This window comes from Ursus arctos, unplaced genomic scaffold (genome assembly GCF_023065955.2).
Source record: "Ursus arctos isolate Adak ecotype North America unplaced genomic scaffold, UrsArc2.0 scaffold_9, whole genome shotgun sequence".
In the NCBI taxonomy this organism is placed as follows: domain Eukaryota; kingdom Metazoa; phylum Chordata; class Mammalia; order Carnivora; family Ursidae; genus Ursus; species Ursus arctos.
In genome coordinates, this window is record NW_026623111.1 from 49,467,424 (window position 1) to 49,490,304 (window position 22,881).

The 22,881-nt window shown below is 35.0% G+C and overlaps 1 long non-coding RNA gene across 1 annotated transcript in view; it reads left to right on the forward strand.

Moving 5' to 3' along the window:
* Positions 1–9,394: 9,394 nt before the first annotated feature.
* LOC130543258 (uncharacterized) overlaps positions 9,395–22,881 on the forward strand; it is a 34,074-nt gene continuing 20,587 nt past the window's right edge. Inside the window, exons 1-2 of the long non-coding RNA XR_008958470.1 lie at positions 9,395–9,849; positions 15,250–15,337. This is a non-coding gene — a long non-coding RNA (uncharacterized LOC130543258). The remainder of the gene's footprint in view (positions 9,850–15,249; positions 15,338–22,881) is intronic.

The window sequence follows — 22,881 nt, forward strand, 5'->3', positions numbered from 1 at the left end:
TACATCAGTAAAACAACATATTCATCATATATGCAAGCTGCTCAGAATCATATCTTCATTCTGCACTACTTATAATTTCAACTTTATAAAGTATGGCTAATTTTTAAAGTTATTCTATTTAGATTACTAGAGCAGATAATCTCCATTTATGTTGCTTTTCCTAGATTCATAAGTTCTGTGTTTGAAGGGAGTTCAGGAAAGACCTGTTTATGTCTTAGGATGTTGTTCTGCTGGTTAAAATTTGATAAAGAAAAAAATTAAGTTCACTTGAAAAATATTGTTTAATTCTCATATTCAACTATACATTCAAATGTACATTGTATATTCTACTGTATATATTTTTAAAAATTGAAATACATGTTTTTATAGTTTTCTTAGTATTTACACACTTTAAAAATAATTAAATACTTAATAATTTTATACTTTAATTGAAGATCTAATACCAACCTGCAACAAATAAACTGACATTTTTAATAAATGATCTGGCTATCATTAGTTATAATCTTCAACTGTCTGTGCTAGGTCATGTTGCACTTTGAAAGTTCCATCGTGTGGAAAACCTTCCAGCACATTGTGTTATTTTGATTGTGTCACCGTTAATTTAGCAAATGACTAAGTCATATGGTATGAGATAATGCTTGCTTTTTTTTTTTTAAGATTTTATTTATTTATTTGACAAAGAGAGAGCACAAGCAGGAGGAGCCGCAGACAGAGGGAGAGGGAGAAGCAGGCTCCCTGCTGAGCAGGGAGCTCAATGCAGCATAGATCCCAGGGCTCTGGGACCGTCACCTTAGCTGAAGGCAGATGCTTAATTGACTGAGCCACTCAGGCGCCCTGAGATAATGCTTGCTTTTAATATAGAAGGAAGGAAATAGTTCTTTTCTTTCTTCAAAGTATGTTAACAAAAGTTCAAAATGCACTTCAGAAAAACATAGATAGATACATAGATAGGTATTCTGATGTGCCCCAATGTAGGAACACAAACAGCAAATAAAATTGCCACATTTTTTGTAATGCCATTTTATATACTTACCAATAATCTTATAACTCAAGAACAATCATGTGTCCTAAGTTTTATCTTCATTAAATACAATTTAATACTACAAAACAGGATAGTTAGGCCATTTGCAAAGTTATAAAGGGGGCACAACTGGGCTTGACCCCATATCTTTTGAGGAAAATTTAATGACCACCTGTATTTCAACCCCCAACATTTGCAGTAGAAGATGAGAAATGAAAATATTTATAAGCAAAATGGAGGTGGCTGTGTGTGATGGAAGATATATGTTAAGAATTTAACCCTAATAGGTTCCAATCTGTGGTTGTCCATGTTTATGTAGATATAGTGAGTATCATGTAGATATGAGGAAATATACATATTTAAACATATGATTATATATGTAGGTTTTAATCATTTTATTTTTGAAATATATTATGAATACAAAATACCACATATGACATATCTTTAAAGTTTAAAGTGTATTAATAAAGCAAAAACTCAAGTTTCATGATATGGCATTAAAAAAATAACATTTAAAGTTCTCTTTATGACCTCCTGCAAAAGGATCTTGCTTTCTCCTCAGTTAACCTTTCCCTGAATCTCAGATTATTTATCTCTAAATAATATATTCTGTTGGGTTTCGGAGACCACTTTTCAATTGCTTTTCTTTTTCTCCCCCCAAGATTTATTTATTTATTTTAGAGAAAGAGAAGGAGAAAGAGAGAGAGTTGGGGGAGGGGGTGCACAGAGGAAGAGAGAAACCCAGGCAGACTCCACGTTAAACACAGAGCCAGATGCCGGGCTCAGTCAGTCTCATGACCCTGAGATCACGACCTGAGCTGAAACCAAGAGTCCAATGCTTAACTGACTGAGCCACCCAGGTGCCTCTGGAGACCACTTTTCAATATTTATAAGCAGCTTCTGTTCTTTCAAACATTCAATTTTTAAGATTTAGGTATATTCATGTATGTTGTCAGGAATGATTCCAATAGAAGAAAATGGTCACAAATTATTAGATATGACATTCCACTTTTTTGTATGTACTAAAATTTCTGATATTTTAAAAGATTTATTTATTTACTTTAGAGAGAATGAGAGAGTGTGTGTGCACGAGTATGGGGAGGGGCTGAGGGAGAGAGAGAGAGAGAATCTTTAAGCAGATTCCACACTGAGAGCAGAGTCCAATGTGGGGCTCGATCTAGAGACCCTGAGATCATCACCTGAGCTGAAATCAACAGCTGGCCTCTTAACTGACTGAGCCACCTAGGCACCCCTGTTTGTGATTTGACACTTAATATCTGTATTACATATTTGCAGAGTTTGGGGGTTTTGTTTTCAATTTTTTTTCTTTTACAAAAACTTTGCAACACAAATGCTTGTACACCACTGTGGTACACACGTGAAAGTATTTCACTATGTGTTTAACACCCAGAAGTACAATGGCTGTGCTGTAAGTACAGGCATGTTCACTTGCGCTGGAAGATGAAGATTGCTTTCCAGGGCTGTTGCATACACTTAAACATTCAGCAGAAATGTCTGAAATTTCCATTGCTCCGCAACTTCTTTCTGCTTTTGATATTGACATTTACATCTTTCCCCCAATCTATTGTGTGGAGAATGGTTTTTCACTACTATCTGAATTTTCATTTCCAAGATTATTCATGAGATTGTGGATGTTCTAAGGTATTTTTTTATGATATATTTTTCCTTTTTTCTTAAAATCACCTCAAGACTTTTGTTTACATTTTCTAATGAATTGTTTGCTCCCTTAAATAATTTGCAGAGGGTCTTCACAGTTTCTGTGTTTAAATCTTTTATTGATTGTGTCTATTGTTAATATATTCACCAGACTTTTTACTTGTCATATCTCATTCTTCTTAGTTTCTAAATTTTGAGGTTGTCTAATTTATCAGTTTTTTTCTTTGCCTAATCACTATGGATCTTTAAAACTTTTCGTTTGCTGAGCTAATAAAGCTTGTCTTCTATATTTTATTTGAAGGTTTTCAAATTTTGCCTTCTGAATATATCTTTGTAATTCATTAAGAATTTATTTTTATGTTATAATGAATGGCTCATTTTCCCCCACATGTATAATGAATGGATCACCACCATTCACTTAATAACCCACTATTGACCTAATAACCTGCAGTACCAGTACTATCGATATGAATTTTCCATATAAATAAGTAGTGATCTGATTCTGTGGGTAGGTAAGCTGTCCATTCCTGCACCGTTGCTATAGTATTTATTTCACTATAACCTTCCAAGTAGCTATGATATAAACTAGGACAAATCCTGTCATTTGATTGCTCTGCTGGAGTATCTTGTATATGTTTGGCTCCTTTCTATTTTATATTAATTTTTGAATTATGCTTTAAGTTCCTTGAGGAACTCGATTGTGATTCAAATTTGGAGAAAATAATATTTTTATTCATTTTAATAGTTTTCCTATGATTCATGTATTTATCTGAATTGCCTGCAAATAATAATACTTTGAGTCCTGTGCTTTTCTTTTTATTTTGCTGGTTAGGATTTGTAATTCATTTTTTAAAAATGTTTTATTTAGTTAGTTATTTAGTTAGTTATTTTTATTTATTTATTTATTTACGAGAGACAGAGAGAGAGAGATCGTGCAGAAGTGGAGGGAGGAGCAGAGGGAGAGGGACAAGCAGACTCTGCCCTGAGCACAGAGACCGACACAGGGCTTGATCCCACAGTCCTGAGATCATGACCTGAGCTGAAATCAAGAATCAGAGGCCTAATCCACTGAACCGTGCAGGCACCCCTTGGAACTCATTTTTAAAAAGAAATGGTGAGAAAGACATCAGCAAGAAGGTGGGATAAGAAACTCCTGACTTTCCCTTTTCTCACGGACACCCTGAGTAAACAGCTGTACATGAATCAATTCCATTTGAGAGAAAAAAAAAATAGTTGAGTGTTTTCCTACCTGGTGCGACTGAAAAAATGTTCACATTAACATGGGTTGGAAAAGGTGAGACATACTCTTACCTTAAACCCCAGCCCTGGTGCGGAGCCTTATAATCAGGAAGGAAACCCCAGCTCCCAGCTTCTGGTCCAGCTAAGGGTTTGGACTACACGTTTAGCTCCTCACCTTTCATGACTGCCAGCCAAGGGACTGGCTACCAAATCACATAGCTCTCAGAGCTGGATGAGGCTTTGTGTTTGCAAGTCCCCTGGGGACCGTGTTAAACAAAGAGACTGTGTTAAACAGAACCCTCCGGCAGCACCGGTGCAGAAGGAGCAGGCAGAAAAGTCAAGGCTCCCAGTTTCTCCCTGGGTGGGCTTTGACTGTATATTTTCCCAGCTGCTGCCTGACAGTCAGGCTTCTAATTAGCCTGTATCTGGGAGCTGACTGGGATCCCCTAGGAGCCTGAATGGGCTTATATAGATACTTTGTCTCCCATCTTCTCCTCCCAGCTCACTCCAACAATAAAAGAGTTGCCAGCTTTCCCTAGAAGGAGCACGTGCACAACCTGTAAGGCTGCCACCCAGGGGACCACCCCCTACACCACATGGCTCTGGGAACTCTGCATTTTTGGATCCCACAGGACACACGGCACAAAGAGGCAATTTTATATGAATGCACAAGTGGCTGTCCCCCCCGGCTCAGCACAGGGCGACTAGGGAAAAACACCCAGCGCCTGGTTTCTCCCTGAGAGAAACTAGACTGCATATCTGACATCCCAACTTTCACAACTGCCGAGAGAAAGGTTTCCAATTAGCCCGTATCTGGGAGCTGACCGGGCAGGCAATTAGTTGTCCTCTGGAGGTCTGAACGGGCATGTGGGAATTTCCCTGCCTTTGAGCACGCACTGACTAGACTTGGCACACCATCGTCTCCTGGGACCACTAAGAACAAAGACTAGGATTTGGAACAGTACAAAGCGTCTGGAGGCACCAGAATCCCATGCCAGGCTGAGCATTTCTGCATCTATACACATCAGGGATACTGGCCTGCAGTTTTCTTTTCCTGTTGACCTTACCTGGCTTTGGTATCAGAATAATGCTGGCCTTATAAAATAACTTTGGAAATGTTCCTTCTTATTTACTTCTTCGGAAGGGTTTGAGAAGGATTAGCATTAATTCCTTTTTTAAAGATTTAGTAGAATTCACCATCTGGTCCTGGACTTTTCTTTGTTGGGAAACTTTTTAGTATTGCCTTAGTCTCTTTATTTATTATTGATCTATTCAAATTCTATATTTCTTCATGGTCCAGTCTGGTAGGTTGTATGTTTCTAAAATTTGTCTCTTTCTTCTAGATTATCCAATTTGTTGGTGTATGATTGTTCATAATAGTTTTTCCTTAACCTTGGCATTTCTGTAGTATAAGTTGTAATGTCTCTTCTTTCATTTCTGATTTTATTTATTTGAGTTTTTTCTTTTTTTTCTTAGTCTAGCTTAAAACTTGTCAATTTTGTTTATCTTTTCAAAAAAAACAGCTCTTAGTTTTGTTGATCATTCTATTATTTTCTAGTATCTATTGCATTTATTTTTGCTCTTTGGGTTGAGTTTATTCTCCATTTTTCAGTTCCTTGACTTATAAAGTAAGGTTGTTTATTGAAAATCTTTGTTTTTGGGGTTTTTTTTTTTGGTCTTTTTTTTTTCTTTGTAGACATTTACTACTATAGACTACTCGGAACTACTTTAGCTATATTCCATTAGTTTTGGTGTGTTTTAATGTGTTTTCATTTTTGTTTGTCTCTCTCTCTCTCTTTCTCTCTCTCTCTCTCTCTCTCTCTCTATATATATATATATATAATTTCTCTTTTGATATCTTCTTTGACCCACTAGTTGTTCAGGATTTGGTGTCCAAATTCTGTCAAGAATCCACATTTGTCACTGCAGTCCCATGAGACCGCCAAATTTCTCTTGGTTTCTTTTTATCAGTGGTAGTCCTCTCCCTAGACCTAAATCAACCTTTTACATTCTTGGCCAAGGCAAGAATTGGACAAACTTCCATGAAATAAATAAACTAAAGTCATCAGTTAAACTCCAAGAGTTTCTACAATTATTGAAAATGTATGCCTTCTCTTCCTCCTATTCATTTTACAAATATCCAATGCCTAAAAATGAATGGTTTTTATATTTTAAATTATTTTCCTGATTGTTATCAATGTAAGAATTAGCCTTTTACAGATTATACTTATTTTGAAGAAGAAATCTCAAATCTGAATTTTATTTGGTTTTTAAAAAGATTTTATTTATTTCTGCGCGCGCCTGCGCGTGCGAGAGCTAGAGAGAGAGTGTGCATGAGTTGGGAGGGAGAGGCAGAGGGAGACGCAGACTCCCCACTGAGAGAGGAGCCTGATGCAGGACTCCATCCCAGGACCCCCGGATCATGACCTGAGCCAAAGGCAAACGCTTAACTAACTGAGCCACCCAGGCGCCCCTCGAATCTGAATTTTAAAAACAGCTCTGATAATATTTTTCTTGAACTGGAGAATTTAGACTATTTACATTGATCACATATTTTTCATATGTTAATATGATGAATATGGATTAATTTCTATTCTTTTTATAATTTTCTCTCCTATTCTGCCTTTAGCCACTTTCTTGAATTGGTTTGTATTGCATCCTTTGTTTTTTGTTACACTATTTTCTTTCTCCTTATTCCTTTTCCTTTGGGAATTTCACACTTTTTATATTCATTAGTGGATTAAAAATTTAGCACTCATGGTGCACCTGGGTGGTTCAGTCAGCTAAGCATCTGCCTTCTGCTCAGGTCATGATCCAAGGGTCCTGGGATGGAGCCCTGCATTGGGCTTCTTGCTCAGCAGGAAGCCTGCTTCTCCTCTCCCTCTGCCTGCTGGTCGCCCTGCCTGTGCTCTCTCTCTCTGTCAAATAAATAAATAAACTCTTTAAAAAAAAATTTAGCGCTCATATTAAACTTAAAAATGTGAATGCTATTTGATAGATTTTCTCAGTTCTGAAGCAATATAATGAACTTTAGATTATTTTGTCTGATTAAATTCTTAACATTCATTCTATTGTTCTCTAGTATGCTTATTTTATATTGTGTTACTTATGCCACAATTTGGTATTATTATTCAGTATTGCTATAAATTGTTTAGATTTTTCAAACACTTTGTTTCCTTTGATCATGATTTTTTCTCAGATTTCTTGGAATCAATTTTCTCCTTTCCTCAAGTTCATTCTTCAATTTTCTACAGAGATACTTTGCTGGAACAAACCTAGTCTGCTACTGTATATCTGGAAATATTTTCTCCTATTTTTTAGTTAGCTGTGCAGTCAATATTCAATTACTTGAAGATGCTATTTTGTTGTTTATGTTTCTGTTGTTACTGTTAAGATATTAACAATGTTTTTTTCATTTTTCTATAACTGATCTATCACCTCCTCTTCTTTTTTTTTTTCAGGATGCTCTAAAGATCCCCCTTTTTTAATATTAAAAAACATTTTATTAGAAAAATTAAATGTATAGAAAAGCAGCATCCACATGCACTCATCACTTGGATTCAATATTTATTGATTTAGCTGTCTTGTGTCACCTCCATCCACTTCTCATCCATTTCCCCTTTCATCTTCTGTTTTCCAGTTAATCCCAAACATCATGTCATTTCGTACATAAATATTTTATATCCATGACCAAAAGTTAAATATCCTTTAGAAATATTTTTAAAATACCTTTGTCATCTAAATAATTCACAATAATTCCTTCATAACATGTCTTAATAATTCCACAATAGTTCCTTACTAACATCAGAAAAGCTAGTCAGGGTATAAAATTTCCCCCAAATGCCCTAAGATCATCTTTTTTGCTAACAGTTTATTAATTGGATCAAAGTTCAAATTAGATCCAGAGATTGCAATCTATACATTCAATGTAATCCCTATCCAAATACACCCACAATTTTCACAGAACTAAAACAAAAAGCCCCAGCATTTATATGGAACCACAAAAGACCCCAGATAGCCAAAAAAAATCTTGAGAGAGAAAAACAAAGCTAGAGGTATCATAACCCCAGATTTCAAGATCTACTACAAAGCCATAGTGACCAAAGTTTGTCCTGGCACGAAAGCAGACACGTGGGTCAATGGAACAAAAGAATGAAACTGGACCACTTCCTAACACCATGCACAAAAATAAACTCAAAATGGATTAAAGACCTAAATGTGAGATCTGAAATGATAAAAAATCCTAGAAGAAAATATAGGCAGTAATTTCTCTGACATCAATAATAGCAACTTTTTCTTAGATATGGCTCCCCAGGCAAGAAAGACAAAAGCAAAATTAAACCATTGGGACTCCATCAAAATAAAAAGCTTTTGCACAGCAAAGGAAACCATCAACAAAACAAAAAGGCAATCTACTGAATGGGAGAAGATATTTGCAAATGATATATCCAATAAGGGGTTAATATCTAATATATAAAAATAACATATACAACTCAAAACTAAGAAAAAAAAACCCAAACAGCCTGATAAAAGTGGACAGAAGACTTATGAATAGACACTTTTCCCCCAAAAAAAGTAATACAAATGGCTAACAGACACACAAAAAGATGCTTAACATCAGTAGTCATCAGGGAAATATAACACTAAAGATCCTCTTTTTATCTTGGTTCTGGAGTTTCCCTGAGCTATATCTGGATGTGGATGTCTTTTTATTTAGCATTTTTGGAAGTCAACTGGGCTAACAGATTGTGAGAATTGGTGTCATTCAGTTACGTATAAGTCTTGGTCATTTTCTCCTCAAATATTCACCTTAGAATTAACTTTCTTTGAAAACAATGTGTGTTTTTTACATTAAGTTAGCATTTAGGTTCATTTTGCAATGAAAAGTTCAAAAAACACTTTTAAACACGACTCCAAAAAATGATCACTGCTAACATTTCAGTATATGCAACTACTTATACTTTAGTGAAATTTTAAAAAGTTTATCATAAACAATTTAATACAAAATTATTTAATAAATTATTTCCTAAGTTAATAAGTATTCTTGTACAATAATATTTTAGTGACTTCATTGTATGATGTATCAAAATCAATTATCTATCTGTTAGAGATTTATTTCCAACTTTCTATTCTTATGCTTTGTTATTAGGAAATACTAGTGATAAAAATAGGCAGAAATCTTTACCCTTAACAGAATCTGCAATCTTACTTGGTGAGAACCAATACTAAATGATATAGAATAGTATAAATATAATATTTTGTATTGTGTTAAATACTGAGAAAAGCATATACAGATTATCAGGATTTGCTCTGTGAAATATTACAATGATCAGGAAAGGCTTCTCTGAGAAACTATTTTGATGAAGACATGAATCAAAAACCAGTCACATGGGTATCTGGCAGAACATTCCAGAAAGAGAACAGCAAGTACAAAGTCCCAAAGCAGCAGCATACCATGGGTATGAGGCCAAAGTGCTGGATTGAAGTAGACATGAAAGGACAGTTGGGAATGACATTAGGAGGTAGCAGAGGGTCAGGTCATGTTGAATTTTAAGGTCAATACTTAGAATTTCCTTTTACTGGGGAAGAAGCTATAAGTCTTTTGGGAATTCTTTAAGAAGAAAAAGGAGTAGCATGATCTGAATTAGTGTTATTTTGGCTATCTAGTTAAGGATAGAGTAATATGTGGACAGAGAAGCCGTGAGATTAGTTTAGTTAGGAGATTGCTTCAATGCTCAAGGCCAAAATCGATGGACTTCTACTGGGGAGGCAACAGTGGGAATTGTACGTTGTGTTCAAATTCTGGAACAAGAGGAAATAGGAATTGCTGGCAGGCTGGTCATGAACAATCAAGATTGCGGAAGGAGAGTGTTAAGAGTGGGGCAAAGACTCTCAGGAGATCATATTTATTGGTAAGCATAGTGCATATCTCTACTCATGTAATTATAAGGCCTTAACATGAAATGCTCCATCAAAAGATATGTATATTTTATATGTTTTTCTATTTATTATCAAATAACTTTCCAGTATGGTTTTTCCTAGTTTATGCATTCCTGACCAGTGCAGTACAACTATTTTCTTTCATACTCCTGAATACTAATATTGCTATTTTTAATTGCTGTACATTTCATGAATAAAGTGCATCTTAAATTGATTTAATATACTCTTTAATTAGAACAAATCAGATGGATTTTAAACAAACTTAATTAAAAATACTTGAGCAAAAATACTGTAAGATTCTTCCTGCTTCTTATTTTATTCTTTATTATTACTTGCTGTCCATGTCTTTAATTTTTGTAGTAAATAGGGATCCAGCATTTGTCATTTCTTGCCCATAGGACATTTTAATCTGCTAACAAGTTGTGGGAATTTTCTATTATTCCCCTTGGACATTATTCCCCAATTTCCTGTTCCCCCCCCCCCCCCAGACAGGACATTGATAGATAGCCTAGTCTCTCCTGCCAACGACTTAGGTTCTTGATTGAGTGACTCAATTGGAAAGAAAGAGTAAATTGTAATACTCAAGAGGTATCTAGCAAGGACAGCTGTATCTACTGGCAATGGTGATATACAGGAGGGGGTGAAATGCACTGACTGACTATTTTTAATTATTAACTTCCACAGATGTGCTAGATGAGGCCCTATTTAAAAACTACTTCTCCAGCCTTTTAGTGACCCATTCACATTCCCATACCTTTGAAATATTCTACTTCTTGCTTATATCAACCAGAGTTAATTCTATTGCTTGCAACCAATAACCCTGACTGGTATTGACCACAATACCCCACTAGGCTCAAATGTTCTTGCATATTGTTATCTGATAAATACTTTAATGGTGCAAGGGTAGTGTTATTCATTAGAATTCCTCTTGATGAGAGTACTGCATATACTGGGAAGAAATATTTTGTGAAGCCACTCGGAACTGACAATGAGATCTTCACTAAATGATTAATCATAGCACAAAAAGAGAATTGGGTTATCCCTGAGAAAGAGACAGAGAAAGAGAATGTAGCTAGTGAGATGGCATAAGGCTCGAGGCTGGACAGTTTGATTTTTCCTTATTAAAAGCAAAACAAGGGGCACCTGGGTGGCTCAGTCAGTTAAGCCTCTGACTCTTGATTTTGAGTCCCACGTGGGGATCCCCACTCAATGCAGAGTCTGCTTGTCTCCTTCTCCTTCTTCCCCTCCCCCCGCTCATGTGCACTCTCTCTTTCTTTAAAGTAAATAAATAAATCTTTAAAAAAGCAAAACAAAACAGTAGTTAAAATATTAATATTGCCAACAACTTTGAAAACATGGGGCAAATGGGAGTGGGAGTGTAGCAATGTGAATATATAATGACTCAAGATAATTATTCACAGTAGTCTTATAACCATATTATTAATAAATACACAAGTCATCCTAAAAGATATTTAAAAACCTACAATATATAATATTTAAAAGCCAATTCTCAAGATTTTTGTCTGTGTCACTTATATTCTTTTTTATCGCAAACATAACTGAAGTGTGTGAGAATTAGGTCTTTTCTTTTAGTAGGCTATTTTGTTTAGATTATTTGAATGCATTCCACTATGTTTTCAGTTACAACTCATTCATTCTGAATTCTTATTTTGAGAAAAATGGCACATGTATGTAAAAACTGGGCTGAAATTGGAATTGAGTGATAGGGTTCCTGCAGATCAGAGTATGTCATTCTGTTTTCACAAAATATTTCTTCTTAGTATAAAAAAATATTATGTCCTGTATTGATAAGTACTACTTTAATTGGAAGTGACTGAAATCAACTTTAACCATGTGAAACAAAAAAGGGTGGGTGAGGGAGATTTACGGTTGGGACACAGGGCTACTTCATGAAATATAAAGGGGAGTTGAGCAAAAAGTGTCTGGTTGAGCAAACTCACAGCTGGGAATTTGATAACTTAGGGCTAGAGAGTGTGTTTGGGTTTGGGTTTTTCTATCTACTTGCGATCTCTATATTTTTCTGTAGCTCCAATTCATTTTCCTCTCTTTCTACACATTAACTTTCTATATGTTATAGAAAACCAGGCAACCAGTATCTGCTGAGCTTTAGCCACTATGAGGAACACATAAAACCAAAAAACCTTTGGTCTCCAAGTTCAAAAATCTTAAAGAAGGGACATTTTCTACCAATTGTTTAAAAAGACCACATGGTTATAAAATATCTTTTGGATTCAGAAATTATCTATAACTCAGTAATCCAGTAATTATTACAATGCTATCACTATGAATTTATAGTGTCTCTAACACATAGTGTATTATACATGTTATGTGTCCTAGGCAGTACCCCAGTATGGATTCTCCAATAGATGAGTCATAACAAAATTTTGTGAAATAATATCCACTTTGGTTTTTGAATCCTACAAACGCTTAATGCAGTGTCTAGCACAGAGAAAATTCAATAAAAATGTATAAAATACTGAATGTTTCAATAAAAATCAGTAATCTGATGAAGATTTAATTTTAATAATAATTGAATATGAACTTCTTAGAGTGTATTCGAGGTTCAGTTGATTATACATCTGCTTTATTTGAGCACCACTAGAGAGTTTCACCTCCCACAAAGTTTTACTTATCCTTATATTTTGTCTACAACACAACTTCTCTGTTCTCTGACTCTACAAGCTTCCTGTACAGACTAAACTTATCCCATTGGAAGAAGGAGTGTTCCATAAAGTTGTTGGATCAAAGAAAATAGGACAGAAAATGGAAATCGAGATTAGCACCAAGCATGTTGTCAGAAGAAATTATCCAGAAAAAAAAATCATGATTTAACAATTTGATGAGAATATGTTGTAGCCCTTATTTCCTCCGAATTGAATCATTTTATCTTTTTTGCAGCTTTAGTAATATATGTATATTATAATTGATATCCACTAAATGTGCATACTAAATCATTACCACAAATAAGTCTTTGCATAAAGAACCCTTTAAATACCTTGAAATTAGTCATAAGTTTAGCTAAAGCAAACTATCAAAACATATCTCAAATTTTAATATTTCTTCTATAAAAGCTCCCTTTTATCTAAATATTATTAATGAAATAAAATGCCATCATTTCTATTATTTCTAAATGTCTAGTTCTGTAGTATAAAATTAAAAATTCAAATAAATTAAGGGAAATACAACACTAAACTAAATTTCTGCATCTTTCTTAAAATTTTACATTTTGGTTTAAATTTAAGCAAAATAAATCAATACACATGTATTTTGTATATGTTTTTCACATAAGCTTGTACAATAGCACTAATAAAAATTTAATTCCTTGCCCTCCTGCTACTTCTTGACAAACAGACTAGCTTCTGGGGAAATTCACAAGATAAGTCATCCGGCTACATTCTCATAAAAAACATAGGCTGTGAGAGGCACTAACTGCATTTTAAAAAATGATCATGTTTATAATACATATTTTAGTGATTTTTTTCCAACTGAGAATTAGTTTCTATAAAGTCTTAGCACAGCAATAAGAAAAATAGGCTTCAGTGAATGTGGGTACAAAAATCCCTTCTTACAACGTCTTTTCAAAATTCTTAGGAAAGCTTCTGAAAAAGGAAAAAATATATTCTAACCGTCAAAAAGAGAAACACATATTTCAGTTTCCAACAGAAACTCAATCTCTACTTCCCATAATGGCTAAAAATTCAGTTTGTATGCAAACTTTCTCGTGCTCAAGTCCCAATTTGATTCTCCCAGTGTGAGTGGCTATGAAGTCACTTCTCTGAGTTCATCCCTGCTTCAGATCATCAGGATAAACTTCCAGGGTCCTCAGACAATTGTTCAATTCTGTGTTTGTTTATTATGTATTTATGTACTTTTGTTCCAGTAGTTAATGAAAATGTAATTAAACCCTAAAGGAATAAAGGAGAATAGCCCTATTCGAGAAATGAACAAATTTAAAAGTGGAGATAAACACAAACAGAACAAAACAACATAAACAGCAAAACCTTGGAATTAACATTCTTATTTGGAATAGAAAGGATCAGATACGTATTTATATTTATGTTTAGAATTACATATTATAACATTAGAGTTGCAATTTATAATTCCGAAGATACACAAAGGAAAACAGAAATTATGAAAAGAAAACATTTGCTTCACTTAGGTTTAATGGTTACGTTTTATAATACTGGTGTCCGGGGGCGCCTGGGTAGCGCAGTCGTTAAAGCGTCTGCCTTCGGCTCAGGGCGTGATCCTGGCGTACCGGGATCGAGTCCCACATCAGGCTCCTCCGCTAGGAGCCTGCTTCTTCCTCTCCCACTCCCCCTGCTGTGTTCCCTCTCTCACTGGCTGTCTCTCTGTCACATAAATAATACTGGTGTCCATTTCGGATGGTGGATATAAAAAAATGATTTAAATTAAAACCTCAATAAATTGGATACTAGAATTTCCTTGGTGAGTATCACAACTCTGCAATCCATACTCTTCTCTCACAATGGAAAAAGGGAAAGAATTATTTGCAATCTTGCATTAAGTTTAGCCAAAAGGGCTTTATGAAAAGAGCAGAGTTTGGTATTTGTGGGCTGGAGTCTGCTCACAGAGCTCGAAGGGTAATTTTCAGGAGGACTTAATGAAGGACAGAACCTGGAGAGGCACCTTCCTGAGGACAGCTCCGAGAGTATGTTGGGGCAAGGAAGGCTTAGGGCTGTCTCTCAGGAGTAAGAAAAAAGCTGGGGGGCAGCTATTTTTACATCTTTCTCAGTTGGCTGCCTAAGGAGGCATGGACCCTATCAAGAGAGTTAGGCGAGGAATTTTAAGTGGCCGTCTGGTGGAAATATATCTTCTCTTAAGTGAGACACAGGTGAGGGGTCCCCTGCAAAGGACAGTTTGAAAAGTCTACAAAGCATTCCATGAAAGACAGAGTCTGATTACCTAGAACTTAGAGAATGTCAGTGACAGATCATTACAGTACTAGTCAACTGGGACTGCCCTGGCTGCTTCTCCAACATTGGAAGGATCATTAACCAGGTTTAGCAAGTTGAAGAGATTGTGAGGCAAAGAAGCATTAGACTGGGGAAAATTAGAGAATCAATTACCACCACTTCAGAAGTCTAAAATGGAGCATGCTAAGGCAGAGGGAGAATATAAGTTTATCTCCATGTAATTCAGAATGTGCCTATTATTAATCCGGTTTCTCTAGAGAATCAGACTAATAGAGTGTGTGTGTGTGTGTGTGTGTGTGTATTTATGTATATATATCAATGATCTATATATCTATGTATCTAAGTGTTTATCATCTGTCATCTAACTATAAAATAGAGAGAGAGATTTTAAAACATTTCCTCCTGTGATTATAGAGGCCGGCAAGTTTACATTCTGCAGGCGAAGCCAGCAGGCTGGATACCCAAGGAAGAACTGCAGTTTGAGTCCAAAGGCAGTTTGCTGGTAAAGGTTCCTCTTCCTCCGGGGAATTTTATTTTTTTTGTATTAAAACCTTCAACTGATTGGATGAGGCCCACTCATATAATGGAAGGTAGTGGGCTTCACTCAGTCTACTGATTCAATTTTTTTTTTAAGTTTGTACTTAAATTCCTGTTGATTGGGGTGCCTGGGTGGCTCAGTTGGTTAAGCATCCTACTTTTAATTTCAGGTCAGGTCATGATCTCAGGGTCCTGGGATCAAGCCCCATGTCTAGCTTTGCACTCAGCCTGGAGTCTGCTTGTCCCTCTCCTTCTCCTCCTCTTCTCTCTCTCTCTCCCTCTCAAATAAGTGAATAAAAGCTTTTTTAAAAAGAATAAATATTTTAAAAAATAAATAAATTCCAGTTGATTAATATACAGTGTAATTAAACATTAGTTTCAGGTGTACAATACAGTGATTCAGCAATTCCATACGAAACCTTGTGCTCAATGCAAGTGTGACCCTTAATCCCCATCACCTATTAGACATACCCCCCACTCACCTCCCCTCTGGTAACCATCAGTTTGTTTTCTGTAGTTAAGAGACTATTTTTTGGTTTGCCCCTAGCTCTCATTTTTCTCCCCTTGCTCATTCATTTTGTTTCTTAAATTCCACGTTTGTGTGAAATCATATGGTTTTTGTCTTTCTCTGTCTGACTTATTTCCCTTAGCATAATACTCTCTATCTCCATCTACATCATAGCAAATGGCAAGATTTAATTTTTTATGACTGAATAATATTCCATTGTGTATGTATGTGTGTATATGTACCATATATATATATATATACACACACACACCTTTATCCATTCATCAGTCAATGGACGCATGGGCTGTTTCCATATCTTGGCTATTGTAGGCAATGCTGCTATAAACACCAGGGCGCTTGTATCCCTTTGAATTAGTATTTTTGTATTCTTTGGGTAAATACATAATAGCGTAATTGCTGGATTATAGTTCTGTTTTTAATCAAAATCTATTGATTCAAATGTTAATCTTATCTAAAAAATACCCTAATGAAACATCTAGACTGGTTTTTTAGTTTTACTTTAATTTTGGTATACTTAAAATACAGTTTTGTGTTTGGTGTTTGACCAAATACCTGGGTGTCATGGCCTAACAAAGTTGACACATAAAATTAATCATTACAAATAGGTATATATTTTAATCAATACAATGGATTTATTTTTAACTAAAAGAGATTGGAGAATTTTACTAAATAAATTGAAAAGAAGGGGGTGCCTGGGTGGCTGAGTGGGTTAAGCGTCTGCCTTCAGCTTAGGTCATGATCCCGGGCTCCTGAGATCGAGTCCCACATCAGGCTCCCTTCTCAGTGGGGATGCTGCTCCACCTCCCTCCCCGCCCCCCCCCCCGCCATCTTGTGCTCTCTCTCTCAAATAAATAAATAAAATCTTTTAAAAAAAGGTAAAAAAAAAAAAAAAGCCATGGGATTGACCTTAAATTGCATCAATGAGATTAGGAAAATTAGCCCTAAATGCAGTCAGTTAGGGGAAAAAAGTGATTTTGCTTCCATCAGACCTTAAAATAATACAAGGTAAGAATGGTAACAAAGGGAAGAGAAATCCTCCCACCTCTCTCTCTCTCTCTCTTCTCTCTTTCTCAGCTATTATGGATTCAAACATAGGGAAAAAGAAATTACATTTTCTCCAGTAAAAATAATCTCATATTCATTTTTAATATAAAAGTGTAACAAAGTCCATTCAGTTTAGCCTACACAATGGTCAATTACAAGTCATAATCCCTACTCTGGTTAACTCCAAAGTATTATCTACTTTGTACCCAATTCTAGGTGGGTGGATATGTTTGAAAACCTCAGAAAACTGCACTGGTTACACTCACTTTATATTCAAAAACAAAAATACTTAGTAAGTTCTATGTGTTTCCCAATTTGTCTACCTCATTTTTCTACTCCACTTTCCCACTTTCCTAGGTGCCTTTTTCACAAATTCTCTTATCTCTTCAAACCTCCAAATAGTGTTCTTCTGCCCCTAAACTCTATTGATAAACATGCTATTTATTTTTCAGTGAAAATAGGAGCAATTAAAAAAGACATTCCACACATTCTTTTTATACATAAATAAATTTGCTTCCACGTAAATTGCTTTAAGAATTGTTAGGATGGGTAAACACTTATATGACAACCTTCTTTGTAAATTCAATTTCATCCCTTCTTGCCACCAATGACATTGTTCTAGGAATTATATTCTTCCTCTTAACCATCATTCTGATTGAACAAACAAATGCCAGAAGTATAATAGTAAAGGGCACTATAACATCTCCTGCATACCAAGAGAAAAAAATATATATTTTCTTGATCTTGCTTTTCCCTTAAGCAACTACCTCATTTCTCATCTCCCCTTGAAATCCAAACAAATAAACATCTTCACACGCACTATCTCCATTTCTTCACCTCCAATTATTACCTGAAATTATTCTAGTCAGACCATCCTGCCTGCTAGTTTAAAGAAACTTCTTGTCAAGGTCACAAGTTGCTTCTATTTTGCCAAAACTAATGCAAAACCTTTAGCTTTCATCTTACTGGAACTGTCAGGAGTATTTGATAAAGTTCATCATACCCTCCTTCTTGAGAAACTTTCTTCATGTGAATTCTGGGACACTATTCATTTTGGTTCTCTTGTAATATGTGTGACTTCTACTCAGTTCCTTCTGTAAATTCTTACCCAATTTCTAAGATGTAGGCCTCTACATCTTAGAGGAGTCATTCTCTTTTTTATTTGTACTCAATACTGAGTGTTTTTGAGTTTCGTGTCTGCGAATATCATTAACATGCTAAGGATTTCAAACTTTTCATCTTCACACAAGACTCTACCTTTAAACCCAGATTTGTGTGTCAAACTGCAAACATGATATCTACATTTAGAAGTTACCTCAAACTTTAATCCAGGACAAAAAACATCCTTTCAGTAAAACTATTCTCTCACACTCTGACACTTCAGTTGGTGGACACACATTAACTAGATACTGTGCCACACACATTCATATGCATAAAGACACACACAAATACACTCACAAAAATTGGAACTATTTTTGATCCCCTTCTTTTACCCTACGTTCAAATCATCTTAATACCAAAAATATTTTTCCTTCACATAATTTGCAAACACACACACACACACACACACACACACACCGATACACACACAATCCAATCACCCTTTTTGTTCTGGTGCAAACTGGAGTAATCTATCACCTGGATTATTTTAATATTCTCTTAACTGTTCTCTCTCTTTCCAACATGCGGTCTCTACATAGCAGTCAGAGATCTTTTAAAAACAAAATAAAATCATGTTAACAGTCTTTACAAAGTACAATAGCTTCCTATTTTATTCAGAGTATAAATCAAAGTATTTATAATTCTTTAAAAAGCTATGTGTAGTCTTCTCCCTACCACATATCCGGTTCTCTGACTTCATTTTCAACCTTTTTTTCCATTGGTTATTCTCTTCAGTAATATTTGCTTCTTTTCTGGGCATGGAAAACACCAAAAAGATTACTATTTCAAGGCCTCTGCACTTGCCCCTTTGTCTCTCTGAAACCATCCTGATGCCACCACAGGTGCTCACTCCTATACTTCTTTTTGTTAACTTGCTCCAATGTGACCTTTTCATAGAGGGTCTGCCTGATTGCCCTCTATGAAATAGTCAGACACACCTAAGATTCCTTATCCCTATCAGCAGGCATCACATAATTACATGGCACACATTTTTTAATTCTTTTTTGTTAATTTTATTTTAATTCCAGTATAGTTGACATACAGTGTTATATTAGTTTCAGGTGTACAATATAGTGATTCAACAATACATCACCCAGTGCTCATCGCAAATGCACTCCTTAATCCCCATCACCCATTTCACCCATCTTCCCACCCACCTTCCCTCTGGTATCCATCAGTTTGTTCTCTGTAGCTAAGATTTTGTTTTTTTGATTTTCTTCTCTTTCTTTTTTTCCCTATGCTCATTTGTTTTGCTTCTTAAATTCCACATTTGAGTGAAATCATATGGTATTTGTCTTTCTCTGACTGACTTATTTCACTTAGCATGATACTTTCTAGCTCCATTCATGTCATTGCAAATGGCAGGATTTCATTCTTTTTATGACAGAATAATCTTCTTTATCTATTCTACTGTTGTTGGACACATGGGCTGCTTTCATAATTTGGCTATTATAAATAATGCTGCTATAAACATAGGGGTGCATGTATCCCTTTGAATTAGAGTTTTTGTATTCCTTGGGTAAATACCTAGTAGTGTAATTGCTGGATTGTAGGATAATTCTATTTTTAAATTTTTGAGGAATCGCTATACTGTTTTCGTCAGTGGCTGAACAAGTTTGAATCCCCACCAACAGTGCAAGAGGGGTCCTTTTTCTCCAAATCTTCACCAACACTTGTTTCTTGCATAATATATTTATTTATTCCTTACCCTACCTGAATGTGAGACTATGATGGCAAAAACTTTATCTGCTTTGTGTAATTACGTAGTCCCTGCACCAGGAACCTAACATTCAGTAGATGGTCAATAAATATTGTTAAAATAATAGGTAGATGGATGAATGAATGGATCAATGATTGATCAATGGATACATGGTTGGATGGAGGGGTAGTTGAGAGTTATATTGTGATATCAGAGGTAGAAACCTTTAGACCACAGACCAAACACCAAGGAGTAACTAAAACTTTTAGAAACACTTGTGCAATTTGAAGCAGAGGATATCATTTCAATTTTAAGAAAAAGCTCTAAGGATAAAGCAATATTCTAGGTAAAGGCAGTTTACTCTGCATTTATGATGACAGATCCTAGCTTCACAGGTTTACCAATGCTGGAACAGAAGAAAAATTACTTTAAGCATAAGGGTAACATGTAAATAGCAAGGAGAGCTGGTGGACCTAAGTGGTCAGAGGAATGATGATAAGAGGAATCTCACTGAGATCTGCATGGATACATGATGGAGGTGAAGTAGTGGGGGACAGAAGAGACGATGAGAGTCTCTTCCTATTTTCAGAGAGTCTCTTCAGTTGTTGATAGTATTAAGTAGAGCTGAACACATTGCCCTTAAGGTTTGGCACAATAAAAACAATTTTCCAGGATATATCACAAAATTACTGGCAACTGGCTCTACATACTTTTCCTCTCTTGCTGTTAAATTTCAAAACTCTGTTAAGAGGCCTGACTGAAGGGAAAGTTTCTAATTGACTTGATGGAAATCTCCAAAATATATCTATGGATTTACTCAATGTTAACAGATTTTATAAAATCACAGAGAGAGCAATTTAATATTCCTAGTTAATTTTTATCTCATAACAACTAATATTTATCTATGATCCTCTCAACCTGGTTTTTGATATAGTTTGCTCAAGTCAATAACATTACTTTTAAGACTATAGAAGGGTCTGGTATTTTCTTGTTGTTCTCCTTTCTAAATTGCAATGATTTCTGTAATGAACTTAGAATTATAGAGATATAGTTATTTTGATAGAATACTGAACTTATGGCACAGAATTCTCTACAGATTTGAATGAAAGACATTGGATCAGGCTATCCCAAAGATAAAGAAAGAATAAAAAAGGTATGCAGGAGTTTAGAAGACTCTAAATCAACCTACAGTAAGTGTGGTCCTACAAATATTATATTTTCCCACTAAAAGGAAATTCATAAATAGTTTTATTTAGTAAACAGTTAGCTAGACTATTTTACCCACACATACAAAGTTAATCTGATAGGAAACATCATTATAATTTCACCAGAAACTTTTCAGTATGATTAAGTATATGCAGTAGTACTGCTCCCTCTGCTTTATAAATAGTATTGTCTCAATTATGCTGAAAACAAGGGAGTTATAAACATATCACATATTGGCTTTCAACATTCTAGCAATACTTTAGGGATAATAAGCCTGTTGTCTTAAAAACTGAGTAAGATTTTATCTAGAGTAGTTTAATATCATAACATCAGAGACACATGGAACAATTTAATGAATGAAATCTGACTAAATAAATGAGCTTATTCATCTTCAAATCTATACATACATCTCAGCCCATATCAGACAAAAATTAAAATTGTGCATAAGGGGCAGGGGAGCTTATGATTCATTTCATTTTCATTGATTAATAGATTTCTCATTTTTGCCAGGAGATAGCTGCAAAATTTCAATCTATGCAAGTAATTAATTGGATAGTCTTGTTATTTTCCTATCTAACAGGAATGAACAAGTGACACCTAAGTTTAGATGAAATAAATAGGCTTCTTTTTATCATCTTGCTAACATTTTTCCACTATTGTTTTTCAATTAACGTATAAATGAAAGTAGCCTCCCTAGTGCTACTATAAAACAGATTTTATAACAAAAGACAAAGAGATTTAGTGTTTCTGGTGTGCATGAGAAACACTGTAACTTTTACAATTCAGAGAAAATAAAGGTGATATTATGTATTCCTCATTGTCATACAAAGACCTAAGAATGGATCAATAAAATTTGCTTACCTATGTTAGATTAATTTAGAAATGTTATAACACAAAAATATTCTGTTATCTTTCCCTTAATAGACTAATGGAGAATTTAATCTAAAATATTTTCCTGAAAACTTTACAGATGAGATGTTTTTATAAAGTAGCTGTTACAATATACAATACCTATCTGCTGATTTAATTAAAAGAGAACACTTCCTAGAAATACTTGTCGAGGAGGTTTAATAGGAAATTAACTAGGGGTGCCTGGGTGGCTCAGTCAGTTGAGTGTCCAGCTCTGGATTTTGGCACAGGTCATGATCGCGGGGTCGTGGGATAGAGCCCCACGTCTCTGCACTAAGTGGGGAGTCTGGAGTCTGCTTAAGGATTCTCTCTCCCTGTCTCCCTCTGCCCCTCCCCTGCTCACACACTCTCTATATCTCTTTCTCTCTCTCTAAAATAAATAATCTTTTTTAAAAAGGAAATCAATTGGCTACTATCTAGTCCTTGTTAATTGTTAATCCAATCCTTTCCCATTAAAATATATTTTGAACTTCTTCATATATGTTTTATAGTAAATACTGTTGCCACTTTCTCACATTAAATATACACACATGACAATATCTATAAATCATAGATATATATTCCACGTTATACTGCAATTATCAGTATTCTGGATTTACTTGGTTAGACAGAGTTTGAAATCACCTGCCAAAACTAAGGTTAGTCTTTAAATGGAAACTTAAGAACTTTTTCTCTTTTTGAACCATTAACAGAAAAAATACATATATTTATAATAAATATTTCTGTTGATTAAATGTGTTCAATAGATGAAACAAAAAACCAATGGTGCTTGATATTTTTGAAAACAAATCAAATATACTTATTTATTTTACCAGGTTACACGATATTTACACAGTGATATGTGTAGAAATTATAAAGTAACTTTGGGCCATATTTAGAAGGATGAAGCTTCTGAAGGATGAATACTTATTTGCAACCAAAACTATTCATAATACAACATTTTGCCAATAGATCAGGACCA